Genomic DNA, 19,142 nt, shown 5'->3' with positions numbered 1-19,142 from the left:
TGTCCAATTGTTCATTTCTTTGGCACTATACAACTTGAAAAGGAAGAATGACCAACTAATATTTTTAAAGAGGAAATTGGGATGAAAATGAAAATATTTAAAATCTCCTATTCTTTCCTTGTTTCAACCAGTGGCTCAGTTGAGATTGTTGAATACTTACTGAAAAAAGCATAGAATTAAACTTGTGTGAAAGAAAAAGCAAGGTGAGTCCAGCAAGACTAGCTCTCATGCCAGGAATTTATTCTAAACATAGTATTGAGTAAAAGACTGTGTCTGTTCAGCTCACCACTGTGTCTCTGGCACCTAGAGCTAATAACTAGCCTGATTTAGGTGCTCAAAAAATATTTGTTCAATGACTACCTAAATAAACAAATCCATGTCAAACGTGTTGCCCATTTTATAAAGAAGGTATGCTTAACCTAACAGTTCAGACATGTGTTGCCTCTGTTCCTAAGTTAACAGTCAACAAGCCATGCTTTCCCTTTGTAGTACTGAGCACCTACAATGTTCAAGACACTGTTTTGGGTGCAGGAATGCAATAGTCACCAAGGAAACAGGAGAAACCCATCTCTCATCTTACCAACTTGCACTTGGATGACAAACAAGTAAGCAGGTAATTGTGGGACAAGAGGATAAATGTTAGCACAGGAGAAGCACAGAGATCCAGGAGAGCAAAGAGTAAGGTTGCCATGCCAGAACCCTGATTTATTTGCAACAACACTGCACCTGCCTAGCCTCCTCTGAAGCCAGCTGTAGGGAGGAGACTAGTTATGGCCGAACTCTGCAGCATTATGTGGGCCAGGGAAGGCTGCCTGAAAGAATGTGACTCCATTTGTGGTGTGTGTCCAGGTCTTAATTTATAAAGGAGACTGAGAGATGACGTGGAGAGGCAAATGCCGTTGGAAGAAAAATGTATTATTTGCAGTTCCCAAGAGGAAGGGGCACGCCATGCCACGCAGGGCCACATGGGAGAGCACCAGGTTTGGTCAGGATGCAGAAGCAGCAGCAAGGAGAATGCATAAATCACAGCCTTTTTGTGTTTTCTGCTGGAAGGACAAGCTTAGGATTGGCGAGTTTGAACAATTCCAGCAGGCTTTGAGGCATCAGGGCTGTCCTTAGTTGACTGGGACCTGGCACTGGGGTGCTTAGGTGAAACATTGACTTGATGTGTGAGAGTCAGATAAGAAAGTGGTTCAGAGTATGGCTCTGGGTCGCAAGGGAGATAAAAACAACTTTGGCTGTTAGTTTGGTCCTGTGATTCATTGATGCCAATTGCCTATGATGTGGACATGATGGCTGAAACAGTCAGCCTGAACCATGGGGTGATCCACGCCAGGAGAGGGGTGGAGAAAGAAAGGAGCCTGCGTCTCCAGTGGATGCAAAGCTGCAAAACTGCCTCAGGTCATCTATCTCCACATTCATTTTACATGAGCAAGAAATTCAATTCCTATCCTATTAACCATAGTAGTCATGTCTCTGTTACAAGCAGCCAAAAATTATCCTAACAGATACAAGCATCTAACTCAAATAGGGTAAATCAGAGAAGATTTGCCTGAGGAGGTAACATTAGAAGTGAGAGCTTGGCAGACAAATCAAAGATGTGGAGAAGAGTGTTCAGGCTGGAGGGCTCAACGTGAATGAAGAAGTGTGCCTCATGCGCTGCCGACGGAAGCAGATGTGGCTTGAGCCTACAGTGCAGCTTCCTGGGGGGAGTTGGGTAGGGTGGGAGGAAGAAGGGCCATGAAGCCAGGGGGACAGCTGGGGCTGAACCATAATGACCTTGTGTGCCCTACTAAGTGATTTGGCTTTAATAATACTAGGAGGCCATCAAAGTGTTTCCAGTGAAGGAATGATCTGACCAGATTTGCCTGACCTTTCTGCCTATTCTGTGGAGAATGGATCAGAGAGGCGAAACTAGAGGAATGCAGAGAGACCAGGTAGGAGGCTGATCAGGGTGAGAAACTCATCCTGGATTGCCCAGGACTTTCCCAATTTTAGCAGTGGAAGTTCTGCATTCCAGAAACCTCTCCTTCCACCACCACCCCCACCCTGAATCCCAGGCAAACAGGGACAGTTGGTCACCCTAAGACTGCTGCAGGTCCAGGTGAGAGCTATGGTTTTAGGGACAAAGATGCAGAGAAGGCTTCAGATAACTTCATGGTGAGACAAACACCACTTGCCGCCTATCGATCAGACAGAGCTCCTTCACTCAGAAACTACACTAGGGAGCCCTTAGTGAATGGAAGACAGGGTAGGCCAGAACTACAGGGCCACATAATTCTAGGAGAGAGACAAATCATGATGGTCAAGGTCTAAGACATTCCTTTTTCTCAAAAAATAGCATTGTGCTTTGGATGCAAACAATCTTATTATAAATCTCTATTATTCTTCTTGACATAATTATCCTAGTTTGATGGCTGACATCATTTGACCTGTTCATGGCCAGGACGTTGAAAGCTGAATGAAGCACAGGAGGATTCTGACCTCTTGTTTTAATACTACAATGATGGTCCATCTTTTAAATAAGATGGATATGGAAACATAAGCTTCTGAATACTTAAGAATTCTGTCTCACGTCAGATGCCATTTTTCCAATTCTCATCTCATATTTTGCAGCCTTCCCTGGAGTTGTCTGGACTCCTTGGGAAAAGCTGTATCAAGATGAGCAGTTTTTAATTACTGTTTTTATTACAAGTTTTATACATTCTCTGGAATCCAAAAGAAAGGTAACTGCAATAATTATTTGAGAATTACAGCACATGGAAAAGATGGCACAAGGTCACAAAATCTGGGAAGTTTTGCTATGCAGCAAAATATTTTATGAGGATAACAATGGTTTACTGTCAAGTAACTAGTATATTACCCATATCATAGAAGAATGTTTGGAATAAGATTGGAATAAAACTTCAAGATAAACTGTTTTGGAACTGTGTTGCTAGAAATGAAGTAGATCATGGAAGGGGTAGTTGACTTAATGGGAGACGAATGATATTCAAGAATTTTGCTTCAATCATCACTCAGTTGACCAAACTCTAAAAATGTGTTTTGGAGGGAATTTAGTATAAAAAGTGCTAATTCAGTTTTAATTGTCTCAGCAACAGCTGACCAATAGATCTCTTCAAAGTATTAACATTTTGAAATCACAGAGTTAAATGCACAAATCACCAAGTGTTTATCTAAAACATATTATGCTCCATTAGCAGCAATTTTTAAACTTAATTTTTTTTATGTGGTGGAGGGAGCAGTCAGAGAAGAAAGTGGAGGCTCGTATGGAGGGTGTTTATGCATCGGGCCTAGAAGAGGCATGCCTCACTTTCACCCATATTTCATGGGCCAGACACAGGTGTATGGCCTCACATAACTGCAAGAAAACCAGGGAAATATGGTCTACACATGTGTGTAGAGGGAAAGGAAGAGGATTTGGTGAATTCTTATTCAATCTACATATAGTAGAGCACATGGAACATGCTAAATACTCAATAACTCTTTGTTGAATGCTTCTTTGGTCTAAGGTTCAAGAGCCAAGTGCTATAGCTAGAATTCCACCTTTTTTCTACCAAGTTATGCCGTCTGCTCCTCCAAACTTTACATATGCTACTCATGTTTTAAAGCAATTAGAGGAAGGGGGTGGCCTGATGGCTCAGTTGGTTACAGTGTGAGCTCTGAACAACAGGGTTGCTAGTTCAATTCCCACATGGGCCAGTGAGCTGCGCCCTCCACAACTAGATTAAAGACAATGAGCTGCTGCTGAGCTGCCAGAGGGGCGGACGGATGGCTCAGTTGGTTAGAGTGGAGCTCTCAACAAGATTGCCGATTCAATTCCCGGATGGGATGGTGGGCTGTGACCCCAGCAATTAAAGATTGAAAACGGCAACTGGACTTGGAGTTGAGATGCGCTCTTCATAACTAGATTGAAGGACAATGACTTGGAGCTGATCGGTCCCACTATTCCCCAATAAAAAAAAAATTAAAAAATAAAAATTAGAGGAAGAAGGACCCCAGTAACAAACTTCTTCATCATTTAAAATAAATTAGAGATTACTACAGGCTATACTTAGGTGCTCTAATACTAGTTTTGTGAGATATTTTTAAAGGAAAGCACAAACTCTGTAGTCAGATTGTGGGGGTAGAATCCAAGCATCTCCACCTACGTGAGCTGGAGCAAGTAATCTAATCTCTCTATGCCTCAGTTTCCTCATGTAAAATTGGACTAATAATTGTAACTGCCTCAGCTTCCACTCATATTGGCAGAGTAGGTTAATGCTGTGGTCACTTCCTCCCATGACCACATCAAAATTACAACTAAACTACAGAACAACCATCATTGAGAATCATGATGTCTAGCTGAACAGAAATTTTATAACTAAAGAAATACAGAAGAAGCCACATCAAGCCTGATAGGAGGGGCAGCGAGGCAGAATGGGCTTGTTCAAAATTGCGAGGGATATTCAGCTGTAGAGATCCCCACTGAGGAGTCAGGAGTTGCAACCCCACACCAGGCTCCCCAGCCCAGGGTTCCAGTGCCAGGAAGAGAAGTCCCCATAAATTTTGGCTGTGAAAACCAGCAGAGATTGTGGCTGAGTGAGACAGAGGGCTGCTGGAGTTCCAGGCATTCCTCTTAAAGGGCTCATGCCTGGACTTACTCGCTGACAGACATACTGAGCTCCAGAGCTGGGGCAGCAGCTTGAACATATGGGGAGAAACTGTCTGGCCTCAGGGTGAAGACTGGAGGGGCAGCTTTCTTCCAAACAGAAGTGCAGGCAGAAGCCACTGTTCCTTTTCTGAGCCCTTCCCCCACCCAGCCTGCATGCACAGATGGGGGCCATATCTGAATATCCATCAATCTAACCATTTGCCCCACCCTGGTGATTGCCTGAGGCCTCACCCCACCCAACTTTCAGACCTACCCAAGCTGTTTCCAGTGGCTTTTCCATACAAATGGCCTGTCTTGGTTCATGCTGAAGACTTTCCTAAAATCCCGCAAAGGTTCACAACTCCCAAATAAGCAGCATTTGGCCTCAGTGTGCCCCGTACATCTTGCTGAGTAGGCCCAACCCCAGCACTAGCAGCAGCCAGCCTCAGTTCACAACTTAGCCTCTCCCAGGCACCTCTAACCTCAGCACAAGAGGCAACCATTTGCAGATCACTTTGTAGCTCATACCAAGTGGTCCTGGGCAGGGCATAGGAAGTGGTTGATCTTGGCCTGCAACAGAGCCCCTCCCAAGAGCCCCCAGTTACAACACACCTGGTGGTCAGCTTCAGACCACACCAGAGCACCGCCCAACCACCTCCACAAAAGACACACCCAAAGTGCAGACTGGGCAGGCACCAGAGTCCTGCTTAGGTGAATCCTGCTCCATAGGGTCAGCCCCTACACAACACCTCCTCCATTGTAGTCACAGCTAGTCCTCACAACCAATCAGCCTGAGGGTCAATCCCATCCACTGACGTGCCAACAGCAATGGAGGCTCAACTACAGCAGGAGGGCACAGACACCCCCATAAGGAACATACCTGGAAACTGGCCCAGCTGATCAGGGAGACTGCACCACCTTGCCCCACAAGACACCTAGTACATAGGCCATTCTACTAAGGCCAGGAGACATAGCAGCCCTACCTGATACATAGAAACAAGTACAAGGAGGCAGCCAAAATGAGGAGACAAAGAAACACGTCCCAAATAAAAGAATAGAACAAAGCTCCAGAAAAAGAACTAAACAAAATGGAGACAAGCAATCTACCAGATACAGAGTTTAAAACACTAGTTTTAAGGATGCTCAGTGATCTCAGTGAGAACTTCAATAGAGATAGGAAACATACAATGGAGATAGAAAACAATAAAGAACCAGTCAAAAATAATGAATACAATAACGAATACAATAACTGAAATGAATAATATATCAGAGGAATCAACAGTAGAATAGATGAACCAGAGAATCAAATAAATGATTTAGAAGTTAAGGTAGCAGAAATCACCCAATTGGAACATCAAAAACAATAAAGAATCCATTAAAAAAAAGAGAATAGTTTCAGGGTCTTCTGGGACAACATCAAGCATACCAACATTTGCATTATAGGGGTACCAGAAAAGGAGAAGAGAGAGAGCATGGACTTGAAAACCTATTTGAAGAAATAATGACTGAAAACTTCCCTAACCTGGCTGAAGCAATAGACATACAAGCCCAAGAAGAACAGGGAGTCCCAAACAAGATGAACCCAAAGAGGCTCACATTAAGACACATCATAATTAAAATTTCCAGGGTAAAGACAAAGAGAATCTTAAAAGCAGCAAGAGAAAAACAGTTAGTTACCTATAAGGGAGCCCCCATAAGACTGTCAGTTGATTTCTCACGAGAAACTTTGCAGGCCAGAAGGGATTGGCATGAAATATTCAAAGTGATGAAAAGCAAGGACCTACAATCAAGATTACTCTACTCAGCAGAGTTGTCATTTAGAATTGAAGGACAGATAAGGAGCTTCCCAGACAAGAAAAAGCTAAAGAAATTCATCGTCACCAAACCAGTGTTACAAAAAATGTTAAACGGACTTGTTTTTTTTTAAGGATTTTATTGGGGAAGGGGAACAGGACTTTATTGGGGAGCAGTGTGTGCTTCCAGGACTTTTTTACAAGTCAAGTTGTCCTTTCAATCTTAGTTGTGGAGGGCACAGCTCAGCTCCAGGTCCAGTTGCCATTGCTAGTTGCAGGGGCCACAGCCCACCATCCCTTGTGGGAGTCAAACCGGCAACCTTGTGGTTGAGAGGATGCGCTCCAACCAACTGAGCCACCCGGGAGCTCAGCGGCAGCTCTGCGCAATGTGCCGTGTTCAATCTTGGTTGCAGGGGGTGGAGCCCACCATCTCTTGCGGGACTCGAGGAGTTGAACCAGCAGCCTTGTGGTTGAGAGCCCACTGGCCCATTTGGGAATCACAGCGACAGCCTTCGGAGTTGGGAGCACGGAGCTCCAAACGCCTGAGCCACTGGGCCGGCCCCAAAGGGACATTTTTAAGAAGAAGAGAAAAAAATAAAAGGTCAAAACTATGAATAATAAAATGGCAATAACTACATATCTATCAATAATTACTTCAAATGTAAATAGATTAACGCTCCCATCAAAAGACACAGGGTGGCTGAATGAATAAGAAAACAAGACCCTTACATATGCTGCCCACAGGAGACTCACTTCAGATCAAAAGACACACACAGACTGAAAGTAAAGGGATGGGCTGGCCTGGTGGCTCAGGAGATTGGAGCGCTGAGCTCCTAATGCCGAGGTCACCAGTTTGATTCCCACACGGGCCAGTGAGCTGCTCCCTCCACAGTTAGACTGAAGACAATGACTTGACCTGGAGCTGAGCTGAGCCCTCCACAACTAGATTGAAAACAACGACTTGACATGGAGCTGATGGGTCCTGGAAAAACACACTGTTCCCCAATATTCCCCAGTTAAAAAATAAATAAATAAAAACACCTCATATTCTTATTTTTTCCTTTTGTTGACCTTTAATTATCTGGTATTTAAAGAGCATAGTCAGATAATTAAAATAGGACAGAGAAGAGGTGAAGCAACCACTCTTTTTTTCCTTTTCGAAGTCTTCCTTTGCTTGGAAGCTCATGAGTATTAGGGTCCCACTCCTCTCTGAATACTTTCTGTTTGCCCAAATCGCCTATGAAAACTTTTCTGGTGCCACTATTGGGCACTTAACCCACTGATTTTTAATGATCTGCTTGTATGACAACCACATTTTCACGCATGGCACACTGACATCCTGCATCATCAGGATGGGCGAAGTCACTGTGCTACTCCACCTGTTATTTCTTGCCCACACTTCATGAACAAAATGGGTTGCCTGTGGCTCTGGCCCTTGTCATCTTCACTCTGGGACTGCTCACAGAGCAGTCTTACCTGTCACATTGCTTGTATCCAGGCAACCCAGGTAGAGGAGGAAAAAACCTGGTAATCATCATTTAACTCCTAAGACTTTCACCCACAGGGATTCTGATCATATTTTATTGGCCAAAGCATCACTTGGGGACTCCTGGGTTACAGAGGACAGGGATATCTAATCTTCCTGGTGGGAGGGGCACCACAGAGAGGGAACCAGATTATTTGGTGAACAGGTCAGTAATACAATTGGCCATATTCTATTAGGAAACGTTTCTTCTGCTGAATTTGAACTTTCATTTCTCAACTGACAAACAACCATTCTGTGATCTCACTTGCTGATGCTGCCAACTTCATCCGTGTTGCCCACTTAAGGAACTGTTTGTACAAGCACTTAAATATTTTATGGCATTCTAGCCTTTACTAATTTCTAACCATGGATGGAAGATGGAAAATTAAAGCGCTGATATGAGTCATAAGAAACATAGATCTCATAAACTTAAAACACTTGAGAGGAAGACTTGGACATGCCAGAAGTTGTGAATATCTCAATCAGTGTTTCCCCGAATAATCTAAGCTAATTGACTCTGCTCATTTATGAAGGAAATAAATCAAGAAACTTGTAAAAACTAGAGTAGTATCATCAAAACTTGTGTTTAAAATTTGGTTATAATTAGAAAGATTTTTAACTTTCCGGGAACAGAAACTATTGCATCAACTTTTGGACACTCTTGTTTCAAATATGTGTATTTTCAGGAGCACTGTATGTGGAGGCTGCCTATATTAGCTGACATTTTAATGTAGTGCTTTATATATATGCTTTGTTTCCCCAGACTGTAAATCCCTGAGGATAGGATCTAAGTGGCAGGATGGAGAACAGAATGCACTCAAGCCCTGCAGTGAGACCATCCTGGATCCAAATCCAGGCTTGACAGTGAGTAGCAGCAAGACATTGAGCAAGTGACTTCAAGTCTCTGAGCCTCAGTTTTCTCACCTGAAAAATGGGAATTTTGATACCTAATTCACAGGTTTGTTTTGAGCCTTACCTAATAATACACGTACAACACTAGCAGGTGCTACATAATGCTACCTTTGTCTAAATCTATTTACTATACTTACTATGTGCCAGGTATGTAACAAGTTTTACTTTGTTATAACCTCCCAACAACTATAAAAGTAGTGTTATTATTCCCATTTTAAAAAATTCAAAGAGATTAAATGATTCTCTCAAAGACAATCTGGCAAATTATGTCTTGAACTCATGCCCTTTTATTACAAAATTCTACAAACTGAGAAAGGGGACATTAACTGGTCTTACTTCTACATGACCTAAGGCATTGCAAGATTCTGCCTTTCTAGATCATCAAAGAAGATAAATTATACTTGATAAAATTTCAGGGTTACATGTTACATTGCTTAGATAATTTGCCTGCTTGCTCTCAGTCCATTCCCCATCCTTTCCCTTGTGTGTGTGTGTGTGTGTGTGTGTGTGTGTGTGTGTGTGTGTGTGAGAGAGAGAGAGAGAGAGAGAGAGAGAGAGAGAGAGAGAGAGAGAGAGAGAGAAAGGAGAGCTCCCTCACTATAAAAGTTTTAAGCCTCCCTCATTATAGAAGTTTTAACTCCCCTCACTATAGAAATTTTAAGTCTCCTTTACCCTAGTTTCTTAGCTCTTTGGCCCCTGGTTTTAATCACTCTTCTAATCAATTTCTAAATCCTAAATTAAAGATTTCTCCTATAGTATATAGGAATGCAATGGACTTAGGAAAAAAAAAAAGATTTCTCCTAGACTAAATCACAGAATGTCTCTAACCCCTGCTTCAGGTGACTACTTAAAAGCCTGTGATTTAAGCTTGTTAATTGTAATCATTGTAGACCTACATTCCCTAAGCCACTCCAGACCTAATTCTTTGGATAAACAAACACCATCCCAGAGACCAAATGGGTTTTAACACTCCTCCAGGCCAGTCCATACCTAACCCCTGGGTAAAATCAAGATAATTGGGCCTCAAGTCCTATTCCAGGAGCCAGCACTTTTAATTTATTTACTACTATCTGTCTTTCCTCATCTAAAGGCCTTCAAGATACAAATTTTGTCCCACCGAAGCTTCCAGTGCACCCCGACCAAGAAAGAAGAGACCCCTTTTTATTATTTAAGATCAGATAGGGTGAAGTTTTGTGAATCCTCATTAGGGAGGAACAGCTCTACCCCTTTCTCAGCTTGAAGCAGATACAGAAGAGACCTCCTGTTCCTGAGCTCCCCACAGAGATTTATGGGTATCACATCTCTCAGGAAAAATAAGGCAGGCAGTTAGACAGGTAATGTGGTCTCTGCACTCCTGCACATCCAACACAATCTGTGGGGAGCATCAACGGGAGACCTCTCAAATTCTTCCCTTATCTGTACTAACCATTAACCATTGTGAGGTCCTAAGTAGTAAAGGGCTACAATGACCTCCATCTCACCCTAGCTTCGTAATACCATCATAATAATATCATACATATGCCTGGTAGTTCATTAATATCATTATAACAGACTGAACTGAACTCTGGGAAGAGACATGCACAGTCTAAGAGGATTAGGTAATAACCACTCATCAATCACAGGTGTCAATCAAGTGGTCCAGCATCTCGAGGGGAATAGAGAAAAAAAATAAAACCACCAGACCCCCGCTAACAAAAAGCCTGGAGTGGCTTTTCTTAGTGCTCGTCCCGCTCCTAATTCTTTGGAGTGTACTATCTTTTCTAATAAACCTTTTCACCACTTTACCTCTGTGTCTAATTCAATTTTTGCCTGAGATGCCAAGAACCTGGACCCCGCGCCAAGGAGGGTCCATCCTCCGGTGACGTAGTGGCTAAGCTTCCCAGCTTTCCTCCACGAGGCCCAGGTTTGCCCCCCGTTGTGGGAAGCTAGTCCAGACTCCAGCTGGACTCCTCTGGGTTCGACACCCAGTGTGAGAGGTAAGCCAGAACTTCTCCTAGAAGGATTCCATTCTCTGGTAATGTGTGTGTGTGTGTGTGTGTGTGTGTGTGTGTGTGTGCGCGTGCGCGCGCGCGCGCGGTAAAATATAGATAACATAAAATTTAGCTTTTTAACCATTTCTGAGTGTACTGTTTGGTGGCATTAAGTACAGTCACAATGTTGTGCAACCATCATCACCATCCATTTGCAGAACTTTTTCGTCATCTAAAACAGAAATTCTGTACCCATTAAACATTAACTCATCATCCCCATCTTCCCGCAACCTCTGGTAACGTCTATTCTACTTTCTGTCTCAATGAATACAATTTACCTATTCTAGGTACCTCATATAAGTGGAACCATACAATACATGTTCTTTTATGACTCGTTTATTTCACTTAGCATAATGTTTTCCAGGTTCATCTATGTTGTAGCATGTACCAAAATTTTATTCCTTTGGAAAAGAAATATTTTATTATGGTAAATAACATACCATAAAATCTATTATCTTAGCCATTTTAAAGAATATAGTGCAGTAGTGTTAAGTATATTCACATCATTGTGAAACAGATCTCCAGAACTTTTTCAACTTGCAAATCTGAAACTCTATAATCATGAAAAACATCTTCTTTTCTCTCCTCCCCTGAGCTCCTCGCAACTACCATTCTACTTCTTGTGTCTAAGAATTTGACTACTTAGATACCTCATATAAAAGGGATCAGACAGTATTTGCCTTTTTATACTTGCTTATTTCTCTTAGCATAATGTCTTCAAAGTTTATCCATGTTGTAGCATATGACACAATTTCCTTCCTTTCTAAGGCTGAATAATATTCCATTGTATGGATAGACCACATTTGTTTATCCATTCATCTGTCGATGGACACTTGGATTGCTTCCACCTTTTGGATACTGTGAATAATGCTGCTATGAACATGGGTGTACCCCCTGCTGTTTTTATAAGGCAGGAAAGTATATCTCCCAGGCCCTTTGTCAGCTGGTGTCTGGGAGTTCAGCCAATGGAAGCACTGGCAGAAGACAGGAGGACGGGGAGAGGCCAAGGCATTTTTCTTCTCTCGCTGCTTTGGGAGGCATTTCCAACAGTGGCAGCACGTCTAACAGTAGCTGTGCCACCTGTTGGTCAGCCCTTCCCACCATGGTCTCAGTTCTAGCTAGGCAGGTGGTGGCAGCTTCCTTCTACTTTGGCCAATACCTGGGTTTCCTCTTTGTCTCTTATCTGTCTTCTCATCTGTCTGAAGTTGTGGTGTAAGATTTAAGGTTTCTTTCAATGGTAGGACAAAACACAGTGACACTCAGGTGGATGAAAGGCAGAACTCATTGTTACTTATAGCTTCAACCAAGAGAAGACAAGACTGCCAGGCAGGATACCTGGGGATAAAGTAACAGCTAGTAGGAACTGTAGGAGGTGGCTTATATATGGCAAGTGGGATGAAGTTAGGTAGGTTTAAAGGTCTTCCTGAGGACTGAGTATTTTGAATGTTTCCATGGACCCAAGAAGAAAGGGCCCTAGGTGTCGGGGGTGTCTGTCCTTGGATAAGTGTGTATTGTAACGTAGGCATATAGAGCCTGATAAGGGAAATAGTTGGAGTAGGGGTTTAGCAAATGCTTGCAAGGGGGAATTGAGAGTTTTTAGCTATGATTTCAAAACTGGGTCTAGATGGCACTTGTGAAATATTTTATTACAGCAACAAATTCTCCATATTACATTTTCTCTGTATGAAATATCCAGAATGGTTTCTATTTTCCTGACTGGACTCTGACTAATACTGACGTATTTGATTGCATTCCAAATCTTTAAACGTTGATAAACTATGTAGAGTGCCATATTAATATCACTATTAATCATAATACTGTTGCTTTATTGTTAGCCACACCACCTACCACTAACGACTTCCTCTGCCCAAGTTTGGAGGCAGGGATTGTCTTGTGCACTCTTTCTCACAACCCTTAGCCCAGAACCTGACCAAACCCCAAATGTGTGCTTTAATAAATCTATGATTAATTACGTGGGTCTCTAAGAGTACATCAATCATGATTTCTGACTTCTACCTTGGCTGCAATTCAGGGCTGGAGACAGCTCCACATTCTGACCTTCTCAGTCCTGACCCCCAGCCCGGGACAAGATCCAGATTCTTTAGTGAATCATCTGGCATACTACGTATTTTCTTCCACACAGTCCTATAAAATTGGCATTTATCACAGCCTCCATGAAGCAGTCCTTTGTTATCTGACAGAAGCAAGAGACAACTCTCACATTTTCTGCTTGTTAGTTTACTTTTGTATTTAATTTCTAAGAAAGGTATGGGGCCTATCACCAGGACCAGCTTCATGGACATGTGACCTGGGCAGTCGCACAGGGTCCCTCGCTCAGATAGGTCCACACCTGGTTTAATGTTGCATTGCTGCCATCTTGAAATTCTTAATGCTTTTTAAACAAGCAGCCCCAAATTTCCATTTGTACTGCAACCCATATGTTATATAGCCAGTCCTGCCTATTTCATTTATATATCCCTTAAGTTCGTGACATTAATTTTTCATGCAGACATGTGGGTTTAATATTTATAAAAACTTCAGTAGTTCAGAAGTTCCCCAGTTTCCTCAGGAAATATACTCCAAATATCTCAGTGCAGCATGGCATGAAAAGCTTTTTAATTTCTATTACCTTCTGCACCTACATTGACACCCCTTAAACTTTCTCAGTCCCCTCTTTCTCTCTCTACTTTGCCCCCTTCCCTTTATATGTTAACTCCCAGCTATTGTTCTACATGCTGTCTCTAAACTTCACCAGCTGCATATTCTGCTCCCATTCTGCATGGGGTGGTCTTCTGTCTCTATCCCTGCCAACTCCAACTTATCCTACAGGTCTGAACTTAGATGTCACAATCTCTGGAAGCCCTCCCTGATCTTTCCAAAGCTGAGATATGATGCTCTCACAACACCCTGTGCTAAATATACCATAGCACTTATGTTGCTATGATGTTTGTGGGGACAGAGCTCCAAAAAGCAGTTTCCAGGCTCTCGGCCTCACATAGAAAGGTGCTGGCTCGGGTAGTAAATGGCCATCAACTGTGATCAGATGGCCATCAGCTGTGGCTAGTTGGCCGTCAGCTGTAACCCGTAAGTCATTGGCCACTAATATAACTGCTGTGGCTACGCTAGCAGCAAATGGGGGCTAGCAAGAGCAGACTGCAGAGAGGTGGATGCCGCCGGTGAGAATATAGTGCTATGACTCCCCTACTTATGGCTCCGTGGGTGTTCCTTTTTGGCCTTATCATGTCGTGCGTTCTTTTGTGGGGAGCGTGAGCTGAGACCCCGCATGACAAATGGCGCAGCGAGCAGGGTCCCCTGCGTGACACATAGTGTAATCGGCAGGATACGGTGCTGGCCAAAGCTTTCCGAAGGGCAGTGGAGCAGTTTGTGCGTATGAAAGCTCAGTCTGAGGAAGACCAGGAGGAGCAGCTGCCGGAGAGCTCGATCCCTGTGGAGGGGTGGAAAGATGTGGATGGTTCTCCAACCAGCAGAGCCCAAAGAAAGCAAAGGTTGTTGTCGCCCTGTGGGCTGGGAAGTGCTTGCTGAGGCAGCCTGGATGCGGGACTTGTCCCAGGAGGAAACGCTTGCTGAGTCCTCCGTGGGAGATGAGGGTGAGGTCATGGTCATCCCTCACCCCCAGGACAGCCCTGGTGCATGACAATGGACTATGGGGAATTGCCTTCCATCCCTAATTTGATGGACAGCTTGACTATTTGTTTGGGAACATACCACCATGTATTGGAACTGAAGGATGTTTGCTTTTGTGTCTTGACTGGCCGCCATTGAGAATATGTAAGCACCTTGACTGTGAGCCGCTGTTTTTCCAGCACAGTACCCCGAGAGGCCCAGAGAGAGAGTGGCAGTGCCCTGAGAGCCCTGGCTGAGCCCAGGAAGTCTGGCTGAGCCCAGAGAGAGTGGGCAGTGCCCTGAGAGGCCCTGGCTGTGCCCAAGAAAACAGGTGGTACCTTAAGAAGCCCAGGAAGTCTGGCTGTGTCCAGAAGTACTGGTGGTGCCATGAGAAACCCTGGCTGTGCCCAGAGAGCCTGGCTATGTCCATGATATTACATTCACCTCCAGGCTCCTCGCACAGGGCCCCTCGCGGAAGACGCTTATCGCGTAGATTGTGAGGCGAGACCCTGTAGGGGTGGAGTGTGGGGACAAAGCCCCAAATGTAGGGGGCGGGTGCCTATAAGGCACCATCACATAACTGAGAAGCATGAGATAGAGGAAGTTACTTGGGTCTTTAGATAACACCCACATTTCTGTAGGGGGTGTCTGGATGGCTTAAGATGCTAGCCTGGGGCAACCCTTCTTATGTTAATGCCCCTCCACCCAGCAAAAGAATGTATATAACCCCTGATTGAGCTGCAATAAAGAGAGACTTGATCAGAACTCCTGTCTTGTCTCCGGTCTTTGTGTCTCCCATTTTCCTCCCTTCTAGGTGCTTTGGGGTCCCTCGTGTAGTGTCCCGCGGGTCGGGACAACTGGCGCCCAACGTGGGGCATGAAGTCTCCTAGAAGATGAGATGCCTGAGTTCGTCCAGTCTAAAGAGCTGCAGCATATTTCTTCTTTGATCACCATAAGACTACCCAACTTGTGGGAGATCTGTACAGGTAAGCGGACGACTCCTTCAAAAAATGGGACATATATTTGTGTTCTAGACTTATGTATAGTCTACAGGCTTCCCCTCAGACACTTAGACTAGGGTTCCCCTTTCCCCTAACCTGTTGTCCCAGTCTCCCTTTTTATCTGCTCTCAGCTCACTTTGGGTTTTAGTCGTTCACCAACGAGACAGTTTTCTAGGTGTTTGGGACCGTCTGAGCGAGATTTTGCCTGCTTACTTTGAGCTCCAATCGTCCACCCAGAGGATTTCCCGACCGGTTGAGTCCCGACTGGCTTTCGCCTGAGGGTCGTTACCAGCCGAGTCGCCTCTCGGGGTCCGTGTTGGCGGATTATACCAACCGATTGCTCACGTAAGGGCTTTTTCTCCTCTCATCCCAACACCCCCGTCGCTCCGGCCGGGTGAGTCCCAAAAGACATTTGTCTGCGGGTCGTTACCATCCGAGCCGTCTCGTTTGGGTCCGTGTTGGCGGATTGTACCAACCGACTGCCTACGTGAGGAGAGTCTTTATTCCTTCTCATAATGGGACAAGAGGTTAGTGTTCATGACAAGTTTATCTCAGGACTAAAAGAGTCCTCACCTAATTGTCCTGATTTTAATGTAAATTCGAGCCCACCTGAGGACGATCAGTTAAGCTCTGAGGACGAGGCTGATTTAGAAGAAGCTGCCGCTAATCCTGACTGGCAGTCTCTGGCCTCTAATCAATTGCCCCCTCCCTATAATCCCCAAATGCCTTCAGCTCCTATCCACGATCCTGATCAAACTCTCCTCTCCCACCAAGTCCAACAATTACAAAAAACCGTTCAACTCAAAAAACAACATCTAACTCTCCTTAAACAACTTCAACAGTTAGATTCACAACTCTCCTCTGCTGCTAAAAAACCCCCTCTTAATCTTTTCCCTGTTATTGAATTCCCCCCAATAACAACTGAAGGAGGCAGTGCAGATAGTGATGAAGACCCCATAACAAATCTATGGTCAGGCCCAGATCCTGTCCTCATTTGGGGACGAGGATCAGTCTGCATTTTCGATAATAAAACCCAAGCTGCCCGGTGGCTTCCCGAGAGACTTATAAAACAAATAGATGTTAACCCCCATTCCAGGGATAGCCCTGCTCCCTGAGAAGCCATCTTTCACAACAGGCACAAAAATGACTGCTAATTCATGCAACATAGCTCTCCCTTTTTTTTAGTCCAACCCCTTGGCTTTAACAATATACTACAGAGGTTATTTTTAGAAGCCTCTCCTTTACAAATTGCTCCTCCTTCATTAATGTATCCTCTGCTATGTGTGCACCCAATGGATCGGTATATATTTGTGGAAATAATTATGCCTACACCTATTTACCACAAAACTGGACAATAGTTTGTGCCCTAGGCTCCCTCCTCCCAGATGTATCCATCATTCCAGGAGATGAGCCAGTCCCTATCCCGACTTTTGAACATATTGCAGGACGCACTAAACATGCAGTCCATTTTATTCCCTTATTAGCGGGTCCTAGCATCACCACCGCACTTGCCACCGGGTCCGCAGGGATAGGACATTCCCTAGTACAATACCATAAATTATCTGGACAACTTATATCAGATGTCCAGGTACTCTCAGAAACTATCCAAGATCTTTAAGATCAGGTTGATTCCCTAGCAGAAGTTGTCCTCCAAAACAGGAGGGGATTAGATTTACTTACTGCAGAAAAAGGGGGCATCTGCCTGGCCCTCGGAAGAAAAATGTTGTTTTTATGCTAACAAATCTGGAATTGTTCGTGACAGAGTCAAAAATTACAAGAAGACCTTGAAAAAAGAAGAAGAGACCTCCTTTCCAACCCTCTCTGGATTCAATGGACCTTTTCCCTGCTTACTACCCCTGCTTGGCCCCATACTTGGTGCTTTATCCTACTATCACTGGGACCCATCCTCCTCAATAAACTCATGCGCTTTCTCAGACAACAAATAGAGGCCTTGCAGGCCAAGCCCATACAGGTCCATTATACCCGACTGGAGATGCAAGAGCAAGGAGATCCCTATCTCCAATGACAGGAGTCATAAAACAGGACTCCTCCCCTGTGAGATGAACTGGATAGCCAATGACGGGTAAGAGGACAGCTCTCTAAGTAACATAAAAAATCAAAAACCTGTCACTGTCCCAGGTTTCACAGAGATGGACTGTCCCAACCTAAGACAGGCACAGTTCCCTAGGGGCTTAGAGCTCTTTTTTCTTTTTATAAAACAGAAAAGGGGGACCTGTAGGGGGCGGGTGCCTATAAGGCACCATCACATAACTGAGAAGCATGAGATAGAGGAAGTTACTTGGGTCTTTAGATAACACCCACATTTCTGTAGGGGGTGTCTGGATGGCTTAAGATGCTAGCCTGGGGCAACCCTTCTTATGTTAATGCCCCTCCACCCAGCAAAAGAATGTATATAACCCCTGATTGAGCTGCAATAAAGAGAGACTTGATCAGAACTCCTGTCTTGTCTCCGGTCTTTGTGTCTCCCATTTTCCTCCCTTCTAGGTGCTTCGGGGTCCCTCGTGTAGTGTCCCGCGGGTCGGGACACCCAAAAAGCAGTTTCCAGGCTCTCGGCCTCAAATAGAAAGGTGCTGGCTCGGGTAGTAAATGGCCATCAACTGTGATCAGATGGCCATCAGCTGTGGCTAGTTGGCCGTCAGCTGTAACCCGTAAGCCATTGGCTACGCTAGCAGAAAGGAATGGGGGCTAGCAAGAGCGGATTGCAGAGAGGTGGATGCCGCTGGCAAGAATATAGTGATATGACTCCCCTACTTATGGCTCCATGGGTGTTCCTTTTTGGCCTCACCATGTCCTGTGTTCTTTTGTGGGGAGCTGGAGCTGAGACCCCGCATGACAAATGGCGCAGCGAGCAGGGGTCCCCTGCTTGACAATGTTATTTCTCTGTCTCCCTCATTAAATTGTGAACTCTTTATAAATACAGACTTCCTCATGTTCTCTGAGGTGGCAGCCATGCTCAGCTCTGAGGAGACACTCAATAAGTTCCCATTCACCAAATACATGAAAATGAATGCACAAGTCCCTGGTTTATTTAGAGAATGCATGAGGAGACCTATAAGGTTTTCTCTTGTCTCATCTAGAAGAGCAGCACTTTTATTATTGAAAAAGACATTCAACAGCACCCTTTGATATAGGAATGTGGGTTGCTTTTCCAATTGTCAACGAAAAACATCCAGCCTAAGAGAAAGCTTATAAGAGTTTATTTGAGCCAAACGGATGATAATTGCCGGGAAGCAAAATCTCAACAGATTGAGAAAATGCTCCACGAAATGGCAGTTTGTAGCTTATTTCGTACATAGAATCAAAGGAGGAGGGTTACATGAAATCCACTGGTGAGAGATTAAAGGGGTGGGAGAAAGCAAAGCGGGGAAATCTCTGGGATTGGATAAAAGTAAATTGGAGAGACAGGTACTTCTTTCACATAGGTGGTACAGAATGGTTAATAGTTCTCGGATTCGAGAATCCAGTTCTGTCCACAAATTTGGGAAGTTCTCATCGACAATTTGTTTGAATATATTCTCTGTTCCCTTCTCTCTTTCTTCTCGTTCTGGTATGCCCATTATTCTTATATTGCTCTTTCTGATAGAGTCAGAAAGTTCTTGTAGA

Source organism: Rhinolophus hipposideros, assembly GCF_964194185.1.
Source record: "Rhinolophus hipposideros genome assembly, chromosome: 13".
Taxonomy (NCBI): domain Eukaryota; kingdom Metazoa; phylum Chordata; class Mammalia; order Chiroptera; family Rhinolophidae; genus Rhinolophus; species Rhinolophus hipposideros.
Note: the sequence above shows the minus strand (reverse complement) of the source record.